The sequence below is a fragment of the Macaca nemestrina genome, chromosome 2 (genome assembly GCF_043159975.1).
Source record: "Macaca nemestrina isolate mMacNem1 chromosome 2, mMacNem.hap1, whole genome shotgun sequence".
Classification (NCBI taxonomy): domain Eukaryota; kingdom Metazoa; phylum Chordata; class Mammalia; order Primates; family Cercopithecidae; genus Macaca; species Macaca nemestrina.
In genome coordinates, this window is record NC_092126.1 from 47,850,884 (window position 1) to 47,869,663 (window position 18,780).

An 18,780-nucleotide genomic window follows, 5' to 3' on the forward strand; every position below is an offset into this window, starting at 1 on the left:
TTTGAATTACGTTGTGCCTGACTTGTAGATACTTTTAAAAGGCACTACTACAGTGCATCTTGGTTATTTTTCTTTGCTTTGAGCTGACTCATCCTGTATATGTCCTAGAATTAATCACTCCATGAGAGTTGAAAGAGGTTGGAATAAAAAGCAGCTGACTTTCAAGATTTAGTTTCCTGTTTGATAACCTTATCAGTACACTACCAGATGTTACAGTAATCATTTTCTCCACTGAAGCAGCTGTGATTTTTATGTGGAATACCTAATTGGTCATCATGAGGGCTATATTACTGTCAGCTGCAGGAAAAGTCATTGAAATTGGATTAAAGTAAGAACTGGATTATTGCTACATGGGGCCCTAGGAAGCTTTGAGCACTTTTAATTGACTTGGAACCAACAAAGAAGAAAAACAGCTAGATAAGTTCAAATTTGTGTCTGCCCTTCTTGCTTAGAACATATAAGAAGAGGAAAATCTACAGCATGTTCAAGTTCAAAAACAAATCAATTATAACAGTAAAAAATTTTTTTTAAATTTCCAAGGTTATATAAAAATAGTTCAGTAAACCTAAAGTAAAATGAAATTCATGGAAAGACAACTCAAACTGATTAGTACAACAGAGAAGATGGGAAAATAAGTTAATCTATTTTTATTGTATATTTTCTCAAGCCTTACACCAGGCACTTTAATGTATAATATCATATTTTATGTTCACAGGAATCAAATAAAATTAAATAGAAGGAGACTCTTCTATGTAACATCTTCCCAACAACTTTCTCTCATTTTTCTTCTGGCATGGCTTATAAGAATTAGTTATAACGTAAATAGATTTTCTGTCCCTTAGAACCTTAGAATAGTTTGTAAACAGGTTTTTGTCTATATAGATATAAACGTCTGGTGTCTTGAATATTATGCTGCATTCTGTTTTTCTAAAATGCATTCACTCTGCAGAAGCAAATAAATGGAGCAATGAGATCAGTTAAGTTTTAAGTTTTAGGTAGTCTTTTAAATTATTTATGTACCAAGTTCATGTCTATCTATTTCCTTTGTACGTAAGTTTCATATGTGTACATGCTATGGTGGATTTGGAGAAGTAAACCCACAAAGATTTGAGACTTTTAAAATAAAACACATTTTTTTGGCAATAAGAAAAATATATTTTATGTAAGTATGTAATGATATTTCTAATTCCCAGAAAATCAACTATGGTTTAAGATTAAAGATGAATAGCAAAAATGAGATTTAGATAGGAGAAAAATCAACTTTATCTTTATTCATACATCCATAGAAAAGTAATTACATTTTTCTGCTCCGGTGATTGGTAGAAACATCTAGTCGTACCAGTCTTAAGGATTACCCTGAGAGCTCTTGATGAAGGTGTTTATTTGGCTGTTGCTATGATTTGGATATGATTTGCTGGTCCCCATCAAATCTTGTCTTGAAACATGATCGTCAAGGTGGCAGTGTTGGGAGGAGGGACGTAATGAATGAGTCGGTGCTACTTGAGCAATAGTGAGTGAGTTCTCACTCTTGCAATATAGGATTGTATGTTAGGAGGAATGGGTTGATTTAAGCCAGGATGCCCTTTAAGTTTGGTCTTTCTCTTGCCACATGCTCACTTCCCCTTAGCTTTCTTTGCCACAGCCCTCACCAGAAGCCAGGCAGACGCTGTCACCATGCTTATTGTATAGTGCACAGCATGTAAGCTAAATAAATTATTTTCTCTATAAATTACCTAGCCTCAGATATTTCTTTATTGCAACACAAAATGTACTAAGATAGATACCATAATTTTTCATTGGTTATATTGCTGGTGAATATGTCATTTATATGACCTTAAAATGAAAAATAATAAAAAATTGCCCATGAAATTTGTAACTGGCTTAGTTTTCTTTTGTCTTTTGTCAGATTCTAAACAGACGATTCTTCTAGAAAAAGCCATTTCTGCTCTAGTGACTTTTGATTTGTATCAGTCAAATTGATTAGCAGTGGAGGATATCCAAGAGCTCATAACCAAAAAATAATATCTCTTCCCAATCTCCCGGTATTCTCTTCCAAACAATGAAGTCACCTTTTTCACAGCCAACTAGGTCCACAAACATGGATGTTACAGTAATCATTTCTCCACCCATACAACTCTTTACCGGATCAGGAACTGCATCTGGTTTTTTATATCTCTGTAATATCTCTCTATGAGTATATTTTTTCATCTGAAATATTAAAATAGAATCTTAAACTACTAGTGTTCTTGTTAGCTTAGTAGCTTCTAATCCAGCCTAACCATTTTTAAAGCATAGGTCATCACTAGATCCTTTATATTTGCTTAAAAGCATCGGTGATAGAAAATAACCTTTACTTAACAAAGTAACAAAACCATTTGCATTTCATTCAAATTGTTCCAAATATTTTTTCAATCAATCTAGCTGTCTGTACTTAGTTTGCTCTATTCTTTTATGTCCTTTGTTACCTTTACATTTGGATTATATGTTTCCTAAATATATCATTTATTTTAAAGGTCCATGATTGTGTCTATTATCTTCTTTCAAGCTACAGTTTCCTTCTATCCCATCTGTATCTTTCAAATCTCTACTTATTATCCATTGAATTATTTTGTGGCACCTGTAGGGGTACTTCCTCAACACACATTTACACAGGCACACACAGCTAAAACCAATCTTTACTTATTTTAATGCTCTCCTAACATTTTGTTGAGAAATGTGGCTAGTTGAAAGGAAAAAGCTTTTTGAAATAGACATCTCTCTGTTTCTACTTACTAGTTGTAAAAATGGCTGATTGTAAATAAATATGGGATTAAAAAGTGATTATATGATTAACTTGTAATAAAATTAAACAGCTTATTTAATTATAGAGTTAATTTGAGAAAATAATTATGACATTAGTGTATAAAGAAAATTTACAAATATAAAATAAAACTCCAGCAAATCTAAACAAAAAATGAAGAGGCCACATACAAACCCAAAAACTCATTGTTAACTAGAAAAAAGTTCAACTTCACTAACAATAGCACAAATAGGTATTCTCATCAATGACACAGCATATCTTATCTACTGCATCAACTGTTAGAATTATAATATTTACAGCTTAGCTTTGCAAGGTTGAGAGAGGTGACTTTCAGACACGTTTAGTAGGTATGTAAATTGGTAAAACCTTTCTGGAAAGTTATTTTGGAAGATAGAGCTATATAAATCAATATTTTCTTTGATGCAGAAGTCTCACGTCAAAAATCCAGTATTTGGAGTCCCCATAGATGCTATTTTATATATATATATATATATATGTTTTCAATGTAGTTTTGAAATAAAAGTTTAACAGCGGTCATATCCTGGTGTTAGAACCATAGGTAATTTTTAATCTTCAAACTTTTTATGTATTTTCCATAATTAATAGGTTTTAATCCTATATTTGGAAAATAGATGGTAATAAAAAGATGATTTAAGTGTTTTCCTATACCTCAATTTTCTTTAAAACAAGTCCCAAGAATAAAGAATAGGAAAAAAGGGGAAGATGAAGCTGCAATGCATAATTGACAATGACAATGTCCATTTAACATGGGAGATGGGAAGAACTTACTAATTCAACATAAAAGTCTAGCTTGAAATAACTTTTCACCCAAGTGAATATATTCAATTACTTTGTATAAAAATTAAGGCTATAAAAATTATGCATAATGAATTGATTTTTATATGATACATAAGAAGTAATGTTTGTTTTTATCAGCTATGAAAGTAAGTGTAAAGTATGCCAAAAATATTTAATTGGCCATAAAATTATATTTTCAGTATTTCCATTTGCATTGGACACCATCATTTTGCAGTGTCTAATGTAATATCAGAGACTCAATGATTTAAATAAAAATAGCACAATATCAAACATTATTTTCTTATTTCTCACTGGTTATGTCTCAGATAATATCTTTTGCTAGCATGACTACACTTATGAAGTGAATCTGGATATAATTTTTCTTCCCAGTGAAGTAATTTCTATTGACATTTTAATAGAATTAATGCCCTTTACAGTAGCAAATGAGACTGCTTAAATAATTGCTCTACATTGAATTTATGACTTGACAAATAACTGTATTTGTTGAAATATATAGTTCTATTAAATCCTGTATTTTATGAAAATTGCTTGCTTTCTATTTTGACAAAATATATTTAGATGCTATCATGTTTCTTGATGGGAATGAAGCAATATTTGAGCTCAAAATAATGTTAGGTTTCATGCTGACAGAAGAGATTAAGTAGAAATATCAAGAATATTCATAAAAACATTTAATATTTCACATTTATGTAGACAGAAATCCATCTGCTGTAATAGCCATCTATGAAAGTAGACTCAGCCCAGACTATATGTTTGGCTAGATCTGCAATTAGTATTTTTGTTGATGATCAATTTATATGTGGCTGTTTTCTTTTATTTTTTTTTCAGAAAACACTGGATTCATAGCTTGCATATTAATTACTTGCAAGAAAGCTCTGGAAGGGTCCAGTCAATGAATCTCTGACAATAAAAATGTTCAGATACCACCATGAACTTCAGGCTTTAGCAGAGATATGAAGCAGACACATGAACAATTAAAACAAAACACATAAAATGAAACAAAACAACAAAACAAGGCAGGATAGGATGGGGAGAGGAAGAATCCTTGGCCCTTGCTAATGGTAGAATAATTCTTGTATTCATGGTCCCAAAGGAAATATCCTCACCATGATCCAGATGGAAGCACCTCTTTTCAAAGACCCAGCAGGAAATGAAGTATCTGCTTAATGTTCTGGGCCTCCTTGCCAACACCTGAGGTCCCAAGTAAAAAATTACATGTTTCTCATTAATAATTCATGAAATATATACCAAATGAAGGGGGCTTGCTACAAACTTGTCTAATCTGGCAAAATAAGCTTTGTCTTTGATTCTTGAGTACTGGCAAATCAATTCTTATTCGCTTTAGCTATTTTTGTCTTTCTTATTGTGTCATAAATTTTCCAAATTTTGAAGGCTTTTTAAGGATGCCTTTGATAAAATAATTATAAAAATATTCACTTATTTGGCAATACCTATGATTACATTTTATTTATAGGCTTTATTAATTTATTATATTATTTAAATAGTTATTTCCAGATAGAGAGCAAAAATATAGTTGCAAAATGATTTCTGAATTAGAAAGCTGAATTCAATAGGGTCTCTTTTAGTCTACTTAATTCATCCACATGTATGAACCAAAATGGGCACGTTATACCAGATGTTTAAGGAAATAATTGAGGCCTGTATGCTGGGTGCAGTAAACAAAGAAGGAAGATGCACCAGTACTTGCCCCTTCTATGCTCCTTGTCCTAGACCCAGAAAGGATAATCTGTTGTGATGGTGGCCTGCACCTGCTCAGGTTGGATGCAATGACTGGGAATGCAAACTTAGGGACATTGTTTCACAGGCTCACTGCATGGATCCTTTCCGGAGCCAATAAAAGGAATAGAGTTGTGTGTCATACGAAATTACTATTCAGTTACTCAAAGTATATTTACCTAATAGTTATCATGAGCTAGACTTCATTTGAAGAGGAAGAATAAAGCAGTTGAAATGCCCTCTCTCCATAACAGGGGATCAATGTTTTTATGAGGCTTATAGCCTCCCCTTAATACAGGTCACCTACTGCCCATCAGGGTAAGCCTTTGTCTGTTATATCCTTTTCCCACAGGCCTGTTTTGTCAACAATGAAAGCTTTCATTCTAAATTTTATTCAGGGAAGAGCATGGCTTTGATATTCTTTTTTTTTTTTTTTTTAAATTTATTTATTATTATTATACTTTAAGTTGTAGGGTACATGTGCATAATGTGCAGGTTTGTTACATATGTATACTTGTGCCATGTTGCTGTGCTGCACCCATCAACTCGTCATTTACATCAGGTATAACTCCCAATGCAATCCCTCCCCCCTCCCCCCCTCCCCATGATAGGCCCCGGTGTGTGATGTTCCCCTTCCTGAGTCCAAGTGATCTCATTGTTCAGTTCCCACCTATGAGTGAGAACATGCGGTGTTTGGTTTTCTGTTCTTGTGATAGTTTGCTAAGAATGATGGTTTCCAGCTGCATCCATGTCCCTACAAAGGACACAAACTCATCCTTTTTGATGGCTGCATAGTATTCCATGGTGTATATGTGCCACATTTTCTTAATCCAGTCTGTCACTGATGGACATTTGGGTTGATTCCAAGTCTTTGCTATTGTGAATAGTGCTGCAATAAACATACGTGTGCATGTGTCTTTATAGCAGCATAATTTATAATCCTTTGGGTATATACCCAGTAATGGGATGGCTGGGTCATATGGTACATCTAGTTCTAGATCCTTGAGGAATCGCCATACTGTTTTCCATAATGGTTGAACTAGTTTACAATCCCACCAACAGTGTAAAAGTGTTCCTATTTCTCCACATCCTCTCCAGCACCTGTTGTTTCCTGACTTTTTAATGATCGCCATTCTAACTGGTGTGAGATGGTATCTCATTGTGGTTTTGATTTGCATTTCTCTGATGGCCAGTGATGATGAGCATTTTTTCATGTGTCTGTAGGCTGTATGCATGTCTTCTTTTGAGAAATGTCTGTTCATATCCTTTGCCCACTTTTTGATGGGGTTGTTTGTTTTTTTCTTGTAAATTTGTTTGAGTTCTTTGTAGGTTCTGGATATTAGCCCTTTGTCAGATGAGTAGATTGCAAAAATTTTCTCCCATTCTGTAGGTTGCCTGTTCACTCTGATGGTAGTTTCTTTTGCTGTGCAGAAGCTCTTTAATTTAATGAGATCCCATTTGTCAATTTTGGCTTTTGCTGCCGTTGCTTTTGGTGTTTTAGACATGAAGACTTTGCCCATGCCTATGTCCTGAATGGTACTACCTAGGTTTTCCTCTAGGATTTTTATGGTATTAGGTCTAACATTTAAGTCTCTAATCCATCTTGAATTAATTTTCGTATAAGGAGTAAGGAAAGGATCCAGTTTCAGCTTTCTACTTATGGCTAGCCAATTTTCTCAGCACCATTTATTAAATAGGGAATCCTTTCCCCATTTCTTCTTTCTCTCAGCTTTGTCAAAGATCAGATGGCTGTAGATGTGTGGTATTATTTCTGAGGCCTCTGTTCTGTTCCATTGGTCTATATCTCTGTTTTGGTACCAGTACCATGCTGTTTTGGTGACTGTAGCCTTGTAGTATAGTTTGAAGTCAGGTAGCGTGATGCCTCCAGCTTTGTTCTTTTGACTTAGGATTGTCTTGGAGATGCGGGTTCTTTTTTGGTTCCATATGGACTTTAAAGCAGTTTTTTCCAATTCTGTGAAGAAACTCATTGGTAGCTTGATGGGGATGGCATTGAATCTATAAATAACCTTGGGCAGTATGGCCATTTTCACGATATTGATTCTTCCTATCCATGAGCATGGTATGTTCTTCCATTTGTTTGTGTCCTCTTTTATTTCACTGAGCAGTGGTTTGTAGTTCTCCTTGAAGAGGTCCTTTACATCCCTTGTCAGTTGGATTCCTAGGTATTTGATTCTCTTTGAAGCAATTGTGAATAGAAGTTCATTCCTGATTTGGCTCTCTGTTTGTCTGTTACTGGTGTATACGAATGCTTGTGATTTTTGCACATTAATTTTGTATCCTGAGACTTTGCTGAAGTTGCTTATCAGCTTAAGGAGATTTTGGGCTGAGACAATGGGGTTTTCTAAATATACAATCATGTCATCTGCAAACAGGGACAATTTGACTTCTTCTTTTCCTAACTGAATACCCTTGATTTCTTTCTCTTGCCTGATTGCCCTAGCCAGAACTTCCAACACTATGTTGAATAGGAGTGGTGAGAGAGGGCATCCCTGTCTTGTGTCAGTTTTCAAAGGGAATTTTTCCAGTTTTTGCCCATTCAGTATGATATTGGCTGTGGGTTTGTCATAAATAGCTCTTATTATTTTGAGGTACATTCCATCAATACCAAATTTATTGAGCGTTTTTAGCATGAAGGGCTGTTGAATTTTGTCAAAAGCCTTTTCTGCATCTATTGAGATAATCATGTGGTTCTTGTCTTTGGTTCTGTTTATATGCTGGATTATGTTGATTGATTTGCGAATGTTGAACCAGCCTTGCATCCCAGGGATGAAGCCCACTTGATCATGGTGGATAAGCTTTTGGATGTGTTGCTGAATCTGGTTTGCCAGTATTTTATTGAGGATTTTTGCATCGATGTTCATCAGGGATATTGGTCTAAAATTCTCTTTTGTTGTTGTGTCTCTGCCAGGCTTTGGTATCAGGATCATGTTGGCCTCATAAAATGAGTTAGGGAGGATTCCCTCTTTTTCTATTGATTGGAATAGTTTCAGAAGGAATGGTACCAACTCCTCCTTGTACCTCTGGTAGAATTCAGCTGTGAATCCATCTGGTCCTGGACTTTTTTTCATTGGTAGGCTATTAATTATTGCCTCAATTTCAGAGCCTGCTATTGGTCTATTCAGGGATTCAACTTCTTCCTGGTTTAGCCTTGGAAGAGTGTAAGTGTCCAGAAAATTATCCATTTCTTCTAGATTTTCCAGTTCATTTGCATAGAGGTGTTTATAGTATTCTCTGATGGTAGTTTGTATTTCTGTGGGGTCGGTGGTGATATCCCCTTTATCATTTTTAATTGCGTCGATTTGATTCTTCTCTCTTTTCTTCTTTATTAGTCTTGCTAGTGGTCTGTCAATTTTGTTGATCTTTTCAAAAAACCAACTCCTGGATTCATTGATTTTTTGGAGGGTTTTTTGTGTCTCTATCTCCTTTAGTTCTGCTCTGATCTTAGTTATTTCTTGCCTTCTGCTAGCTTTCGAATGTGTTTGCTCTTGCTTCTCTAGTTCTTTTAATTGCGATGTTAGAGTGTCAATTTTAGATCTTTCCTGCTTTCTCTTGTGGGCATTTAGTGCTATAAATTTCCCTCTACACACTGCTTTAAATGTGTCCCAGAGATTCTGGTATGTTGTATCTTTGTTCTCATTGGTTTCAAAGAACATCTTTATTTCTGCCTTCATTTCGTTATGTACCCAGTAGTCATTCAGGAGCAGGTTGTTCAGTTTCCATGTAGTTGAGCGGTTTTGATTGAGTTTCTTAGTCCTGAGTTCTAGTTTGATTGCACTGTGGTCTGAGAGACAGTTTGTTATAATTTCTGTTCTTGTACATTTGCTGAGGAGTGCTTTACTTCCAATTACGTGGTCAATTTTGGAGTAAGTACGATGTGGTGCTGAGAAGAATGTATATTCTGTTGATTTGGGGTGGAGAGTTCTATAGATGTCTACTAGGTCTGCTTGCTGCAGAGATGAGCTCAATTCCTGGATATCCTTGTTAACTTTCTGTCTCGTTGATCTGTCTAATGTGGACAGTGGAGTGTTGAAGTCTCCCATTATTATTGTATGGGAGTCTAAGTCTCTTTGTAAGTCTCTAAGGACTTGCTTTATGAATCTGGGTGCTTCTGTATTGGGTGCATATATATTTAGGATAGTTAGCTCTTCCTGTTGAATTGATCCCATTACCATTATGTAATGGCCTTCTTTGTCTCTTTTGATCTTTGATGGTTTAAAGTCTGTTTTATCAGAGACTAGTATTGCAACCCCCGCTTTTTTTTGTTCTCCATTTGCTTGGTAAATCTTCCTCCATCCCTTTATTTTGAGCCTATGTATGTCTCTGCGTGTGAGATGGGTCTCCTGAATACAGCAGACTGATGGGTCTTGACTCTTTATCCAGTTTGCCAGTCTGTGTCTTTTAATTGGAGCTTTTAGTCCGTTTACATTTAAGGTTAAGACTGTTATGTGTGAACTTGATCCTGCCATTATGATATTAACTGGTTATTTTGCTCATTAGTTGATGCAGTTTCTTCCTAGCCTCGATGGTCTTTACATTTTGGCATGTTTTTGCAATGGCTGGTACCGGTTGTTCCTTTCCATGTTTAGTGCTTCCTTCAGGGTCTCTTGTAAGGCAGGCCTAGTGGTGACAAAATCTCTAAGCATTTGCTTATCTGTAAAGGATTTTATTTCTCCTTCACTTATGAAACTTAGTTTGGCTGGATATGAAATTCTGGGTTTAAAATTCTTTTCTTTAAGAATGTTGAATATCGGCCCCCACTCTCTTCTGGCTTGTAGAGTTTCTGCCGAGAGATCTGCTGTTAGTCTGATGGGCTTCCCTTTGTGGGTAACCCGACCTTTCTCTCTGGCTGCCCTTAAGATTTTTTCCTTTGTTTCAACTTTAGTGAATCTGGCAATTATGTGTCTTGGAGTTGCTCTTCTCGAGGATTATCTTTGTGGCATTCTCTGTGTTTCCTGGATTTGAATGTTGGCCTGCCCTACTAGGTTGGGGAAGTTCTCCTGGATGATATCCTGAAGAGTGTTTTCCAACTTGGTTCCATTTTCCCCCTCACTTTCAGGCACCCCAATCAGACGTAGATTTGGTCTTTTTACATAATCCCATACTTCTTGCAGGCTTTGTTCATTTCTTTTTCTTCTTTTTTCTTTTGGTTTCTCTTCTCACTTCATTTCATTCATTTGATCCTCAATCGCTGATACTCTTTCTTCCAGTTGATCGAGTCGGTTACTGAAGCTTGTGCATTTGTCACGTATTTCTCGTGTCATGGTTTTCATCTCTTTCATTTCGTTTATGACCTTCTCTGCATTAATTACTCTAGCCATCAATTCTTCCACTTTTTTTTCAAGATTTTTAGTTTCTTTGCGCTGGGTACGTAATTCCTCCTTCAGCTCTGAGAAATTTCATGGACTGAAGCCTTCTTCTCTCATCTCGTCAAAGTCATTCTCCATCCAGCTTTGATCTGTTGCTGGCGATGAGCTGCGCTCCTTTGCCGGGGGAGATGCGCTCTTATTTTTTGAATTTCCAGCTTTTCTGCCCTGCTTTTTCCCCATCTTTGTGGTTATATCTGCCTCTCGTCTTTGATGATGGTGATGTACTGATGGGGTTTTGGTGTAGGTGTCCTTCCTGTTTGATAGTTTTCCTTCTAGCAGTCAGGACCCTCAGCTGTAGGTCTGTTGGAGATTGCTTGAGGTCCACTCCAGACCCTGTTTGCCTGGGTATCAGCAGCAGAGGCTGCAGAAGATAGAATATTTCTGAACAGCGAGTGTACCTGTCTGATTCTTGCTTTGGAAGCTTCCTCTCAGGGGTGTACTCCACCCTGTGAGGTGTGGGGTGTCAGACTGCCCCTAGTGGGGCATGTCTCCCAGTTAGGCTACTCAGGGGTCAGGGACCCACTTGAGCAGGGAGTCTGTCCCTTCTCAGATCTCAACCTCCGTGTTGGGAGATCCACTGCTCTCTTCAAAGCTGTCAGACAGAGTCATTTGTGTCTGCAGAGGTTTTGGCTGTGTTTGTTATTGCCCTGTCCCCAGAGGTGGAGTCTGCAGAGACAGGTAGGTTTCCTTGAGCTGCTGTGAGCTCCACCCAGTTCGAGCTTCCCAGCAGCTTTGTTTACCTACTTAAGCCTCAGCAATGGCGGGCACCCCTCCCCCAGCCTCGCTGCTGCCTTGCCGGTAGATCACAGACTGCTGTGCTAGCAATGAGGGAGACTCTGTGGGTGTGGGACCCTCCCGGCCAGGTGTGGGATATGATCTCCTGGTGTGCCTGTTTGCTTAAAGCGCAGTATTGGGGTGGGAGTTACCCGATTTTCCAGGTGTTGTGTGTCTCAGTTCCCCTGGCTAGGAAAAGGGATTCCCTTCCCCCTTGCGCTTCCCAGGTGAGGCAATGCCTCGCCCTGCTTCAGCTCTCGCTGGTCGGGCTGCAGCAGCTGACCAGCACCGATCATCCGGCACTCCCCAGTGAGATGAACCCAGTACCTCAGTTGAAAATGCAGAAATCACCGGTCTTCTGTGTCGCTCATGCTGGGAGTTGGAGACTGGAGCTGTTCCTATTCGGCCATCTTGCTCCGCACCCCACGGCTTTGATATTCTTGACTCATCTTCTTTGAGGAAAGAGATTTAGTGATATTCAGAAATAAAACCATATTTTAGGGCCAAGTTATAAAGGTCAGAAAAAACATCTGTGTGTATCTTTCATACAGTTGAATGAAGCATGCAAAATCTAAACCTTCTCAATATTTAAATATGAGCATATTCATTTTATCAGTCCTAGAATACATAGAAAGTACTTACAGAAATGCTGATTCATGTGGCAGTAAAAAAAATTTTAATAAATGGGATTTGTGTACTATTTAATTCTTCTTCAGACTGAATATTTCTAATCAAAGTATTGTTTTCAAAATTTACTTCTGTTACTTAATTATTGAGCAAATGAGTAAATAAACTGAAGCTAGAAGGAAATACTTTCTGCATGTTGGATAAAAGAATGACAAATACGAAAAGAGTAAAGGCTGAAAAATACACCAATGCTCAATTAAAATTTGTGATTGCCTTAGTGCCTTAAACAGGTCACTTCATTCATTCTTTGATTAATTCAGTTATTTATTTATTTAACAAATACTTAGTCATTGTTTATTATAGTAGTTATTATCTGTTCTAGTGCTAGGACTCGGCATGCAAAGGACCTTTGCCTTTATTTATCTTACATTTCTTGAGCAAAATAAAGGCCATAAACAAGAGTATTAGTTAAATATATTGTGATAAGTTCTAAGGGGAATAAAAGCAGGGTTGATAGTGTGAATTAGCTAGGTAACAAAATGGTGGTTATGTAAAATTTTATATGAGATGGCCACTGAAAGCTTCACTGGGAAAGTAACTTTTGATAAAAGATTTAAAGGAACTAACGCTATCTCTAATAAGTATAATGGTTATATTTTATAAAACTCGATTTTCTACAGCTCATCAATTCCCGCCAAAACCCCAAAAGATATGACCAACTCCATTTTACATAAGAGGAAAACTGAGACTTAGAAAAGATGATCCAATTTTAATATCTATATCTGGGCCAGGTATGGTGGTTAATGTCTCTAATCCCAGCACTTTGGGATGCCAAGGTGGGAGGATCCCTTAAGTCCAGGAGTTGGAGAACAGACTGAGAAGCATAGGGAGATGCCATCTCTACAAAAACATAAAAAATAAAAAAACAGCCACGTGTGGTGGAGTTTTCCTGTGGTCCCAGCTACTTTGGAGACTGAGTGGGATGGTCACTTGAGCCCGGGAAGTCAAGGCTGCAGTGAGCCATGTCTCCACACCACTGCCCTCCAGCCTGGGTGAGAGAGTGAGACACTGGAGAGAGAGAGAGAGAGAGAGAGAGAGAGAGAGAGAGAGAGAGAGGGGAAGGGAAGGGAGAGAGAAACAAAGAGAGAAAGGGAGTAAAAGAAAGAAAGAAGGAAAGAAAGAGAGAGAGAAAGGAAAGAAAGAGAGAAAGAAGGAAAGAGAGAGAAAGAAGTAAAGAGAAAGGAAGAAAAAGAAAGAAGGAAAGAAAGAAAAAGAAAGAAAAAAGAAAAAGAAGAGAGAGAAAGAAAAGAAAGAAAAAAACGGAGAAAGAAAGAGAGAGAGAAAGAGAAGAAAGAAAAGAAAGGAAAGAAAGAAAGGAAAGAAAAGAAAGAAAGAAAGAGAGAGAAGGAAGGAAGGAAGGAAGGAAGGAAGGAAGGAAGGAAGGAAAGAAGGAAGGAAGGAAGGAAGGAAGGAAGGAAGGAAGGAAGGAAGGAAGGAAGGAAGGAAGGAAGGAAGGAAGGAAGGAAGGAAGGAAGGAAGGAAGGAAGGAAGGAAGGGAAGGAAAAACCTGTAGCTGGATTTCAAATATTTGCCCTACTCCAAGTTGCCTTCTCTGCTCCCTCTTCCCAAGAAGTGTTTTCTTTGGTCTACCGACACCGCACAATTGCACTTGCCAAGCAAGTTAATAGAAACTATTACATTTCTAGTGGCTACTGCTGTCTTCTTTACTACCTCCTTGGATGAGATTCTAGCAGCTTCTAAGCTTTCCGAGGCCACACAGCTGCGTTACAATCGTTGTTTCACCCCTAAGGAAAATCTTCAACCTGATATCCTTAAAGTTGTTGTCCCAATGCCTTTTTGGAAGCAGTTTTTATTTTATTAACGCAATGCTCTTCAGGAGAACATGTTTTCCTCAAGTCTTATTTATGTCATGGTGAATTCTTTTGGAGATTCAACAGCTTTCCAGATGTTGCAGTGTAGCATTTATTATTTCTCCCAGAAGACAACTGGGACACAGAGTTTCACATGCTTTCAAATGTTTGGCAAACCTGCAGTATACTCTGGGAACTTAAGAAATATCAGCCTGTTAAGTCCATTTTTCTCATGTTTTTCCCCAGTAATACCCCTACCTCAAACTATGATTTAAATTTGCCATTAACTCCACATTGGTTCACTACTTTATTTTGAATTAGCAATGGCTTATAACCCAATGTTAATAAAAAAATTAGAGCAGGGTTATATTTACCCTGGGCACTATGAGAATTTGAAACATTGCTTCTAGGTTTTCATATATATATAAAATATATATATGTTATGTGTGTGTGTATATATATATGTATATTCCTTTATAATTATTTATGCCAATTTTGATGACAATTTTGGCACCTAAGGGCTTTCATTAATTGTGTTAACATGAGACTGCCTAACCTACAAAAATATTTTATTTTTGTAGTGCTCTGCAGTGCTTTCCTTCCCGTACGTTATAAAAAAGAGGAACATATGTCTTTCTGTTTGTTTCTCTAGATATGTGAAATATATTTTGTAAAATAATTCTTACCTTCTCAGCAGAATATATGTAAACTTCAAAAAATATTGTTACATTATTATCTTCAGAACTGATGAGTAAATCTAGTTTTTATAGACTCAACATTAATATACTAGTAAAAGCACTAACTACCTTTTAGAAAATTAAAGGTTCTTATTTAAAAGTAGGTATGTAAAAACAAATTTATTCTTATAAGTAAAATTATTAGTAGGTGAAACTCCTGGAGATTTCTTAAAAAACAGAACAAAATCTGATTCTCATTGGCAAAACTATTGACTCTAACTTGCATAGACAGTAGGGTAAAATCCTGGTTTATTTGTAAAATCAATAATTGTTTTTTATTTTATTATTCTTAATATGTTCATGGATATTTCCCCCCAATAATATTTACATTGCCCTAACCCCTACTACTTTGCTAGATTTCTTTTTCTCACCAAATACATTATTCTTGTCAATAGAAGCCTGCAGGTAATATATTGTCAGTACATTTATCAATACAAATGCTTTGACAACAAATTATTCAGTTGGTTATATTCATTATTATGAAAATCATTTTAAAATTTGAAATGAAAAGTTAATGTACCCACTGGCATTCGATTTGGTGGGCTATTTTAAAGAAAAAAAAATGTAAACAATTTTCCATGTCTTTTCCTCTCCCAAATATGTCAGAAATTAACTTATTAAAGAAAATTAGAGTCTGAAAGATCCTGATTGCTCAAAATTCTTATTAACCGTGTGCTCTTGTGTTCTTCACACACAAGATTTAGAGTCAGATAACTTTTTCCTGATTTGAAATAGAACTACTAGATCATACTACAGTGTAAAGTATGCTGATTTGTAAATTATCAGGTAAGTGTAAGCATTGTATTATAGGAGCATTCTGAAAATTCAATATCAAATGCAAAACTTATATATGATTATGAAATTTGGCAAGCCAACAAGGGTACTATTTGTGGCAGAGAACAAATTTCTAAAAAATTATTTTCAAATTGAAACCCTTGTCGGGTAGCTCAACTCCCTGTTACATTTCTGCTTTTCCATTGAACAGTCAGTGAAAAATATCTAGCTCCAGATCATTTCGTTTGAGAATCTTCATGAGGCACATAAATTATTCCATGAACTGCAGGACACCCAGACTTACAAAAAAAATCTGGATCATACTAATGAAGTGTACAAAACCATGAAAACTTAAAAAATTGAAAAGAAAAAGTAATTTCAATTAATTAAATATTAATTAATTTCCATCTTTAATGCATGATGTGTTTTGTTTACATACATTATCTACATCACTTTCTCTTTGTGTCCCAAAATTAAGATCATTCTGTTAGTAATACTGAAATATTAATACTTACGTTTCGGAATCACACTCTATGGATTGACCTTTGAGGATGTTATTTGTGAATCTGACATAATGCCCAATTCTGTTTGTTCACCTGGCTGACATCCATTCACACTTCAATACTTCAATATTCAAAATAAAGAGGTATCACCATGATAATTTTGTCTAGACTTGGCAAGCGATAGTCTTCTGTGCATTTAGTTATCATCTGTCTTTAATATAACAAATACTTGTCTTTAATATTGCAATGATTTTAAATTAATAGCATGGTGTTTTTACTGCTAAATGGATAACTTAGATCGAGTATGAATATAACCACAAAATAGTTCAATAGTTGCCATGAGTGCTCAGTAAGAGAGAAAGTCAGATAAAGAGAGAGAATTTGGTTTGCACTTTGCATCATGCTATGTGTGTCCAAATCCTCTGGCCAATAGTCAGTAGTCCAAATTCTCCAGCCAATAATCAGTAGCTGCCAAGCTCATTCTAACCTCTAAGTCCATACACTAATCTAACTTCTGGCATTTGCCTTTAGCCAGTCTGTGCCCTACTTCTCCCTACACAGCCACTGCTCTGGTCTTAAACATATCGAACATACGTGAACATGTGAGCACATACACATATAAACACATTCAAAGCCTCTTCATTCAGTTATACGTCTCATGCTCAGGGAACTGCGTTACCAGGTACCTCACACCTCTCAGTTTTGTTAATTATTCTTCATCAAATTATGCTCTCTAGAAACTTCACTCTTAACCTGCCTAAATTTTACCAATCTAAGTAGGTTTCAGCTTAGATAAAATTTCATCTAGAAAGCCTTTGCTAACCACTGAAGTTCAGATGAAATGTTCCTCTAGTGTGCTCTCAAAGCACAGTTAATCCAATTCACCCTCAGAACACAGATTGTTTTCTTGTCTGTATCTACCAAAAGACTCTCAGGCCTGGGAGTAGAGGAGATATGTCTGGGTTAATTATCTAATAATAACAATAAAGATGATGAAATATACCGTTTCCAGGGCTCCAGACCTCACATGGATTTAGTAACAAAATTCATTAAATGACTGAGTAAAGGACAAAGTTGACCCTACTTATTTAGGGCTTTGTGAGACAAGACAGAAGTTCCTGAAGTTATTTCCTTTAGTTACTAGAAGCATACAGTATAATCATATTAGTCATTCCTATTATAGTAAAAATGACTCATCTGTTTCAAATAAGTGAGAACTCATGTTGTGTTAGTCTGTTTTCATGCTACTAATAAAAACATACCAGAGACTGGGTAATTTATAATGGAAAGAGGTTTAACTGATTCACAGTTTCACATGGCTGTGGAGGCCTCACCATCATGGTGGAAGGCAAAAGAGGAACAAAGTCATTTCTTACATGGCAGCAGGCAAGACAGAGAGCACGTGCAGGGAAACTCCCCTTTATAAAACCATCAGATCTCTTGAGACTTATTCATTATCGTGAGAACAGCATGGGAGAAACCTGCCCCCATGATTCAATAACTTCCCACCGGAGCCCTCCCACAACAGGTGGGAATATGAGAGCTACAATTAAAGATGAGATTTGGGTGGGGACACAGCCAAACCATATCACATGGCCAGTCTCATAGTTTTCCCTCCAATGATTGGTGTTCTTTTAATTCTTTTTTTTAAAATGTTATGTTACCTGTTAGAAGAGAATGTAAGATTCTACTTCAAAACTGCATTACCACTTAGGGCTGTTGATTGTCCAATGACTTCACCTCTAAAGCTGGTTAGTTTCAAAGTCCTGAGTTTGAGACTGTACTCTTGGCATGTAGGGAGCCCAAATCTTAGACATGGTATTACATTCTCACTGGATGGATTTATTAATTTATGATAACTGAAGAAGAATGGCATTTAGGTGAGCAACTCCTTATTTGAGGTTGCCTGTTCCAGGTTTTCCTTAATAATGACTTTTAGTGATTAACTACATTTTACTAAGATAACTACAGGCTTCTCTGAATCACACATCTGTCTTTAATTAGTTTAACCTACTTTTTTTCTGAAGGATAAAGTGACTTGTCTGAAGTCACAAATATATTCAGTGGATGACTGGTTTTAGGAATCCTGTGTTCCTATTTTCTAGCCTATTGAGATTTAGAATTTAATGCCCTTTTCTCTGTTGTTTATAGTAGGAAGTCTGAGGTATTTTTCCCTAATTTGGTTCTGTAAAGTGTGTTGAAGAATATTCCAGCAAAAGGAAGAAGTTATGATTTATTTCACAATAATAAATAACTCCCCTTTGAAGTATGGGTTTTATTGATAGCAGTTATCTAGTTTTCTGTCATTTTTTGACAGATGGGGAACAGATGGCTATTAGCTTTGTAAAAATAATAGTGAAATTCAACATTAAAATATTTATTGGACTTCATTCAGAAGTTTCAACAGGGTAAATTTTACTGGCAAAGTTTGTTTGTTGCAAACTCTACAAAGCTAGCCAGACCCTGCAATCACGTCATACTTCTGGCCAAACAAGATAGAAGTAATTAATTTTCTTTTAGAGATTCTGGACTTGACAATAAACAAAGTATCACACTTCTGGAAAACGACATTAAATTTTTTTCCCTTACATGTGCAAATTTGCAAAATTACCGTCATTATATGATTCAGCAACATGGAATTTAACAATTACACCAAATTGGAGGGCTTGGGGAGATTCTTTTTACCAGAGATATAGTCTAACTGATATATGATGTGTATGAACACTGTGATTCATATTCCTATAGATGGCT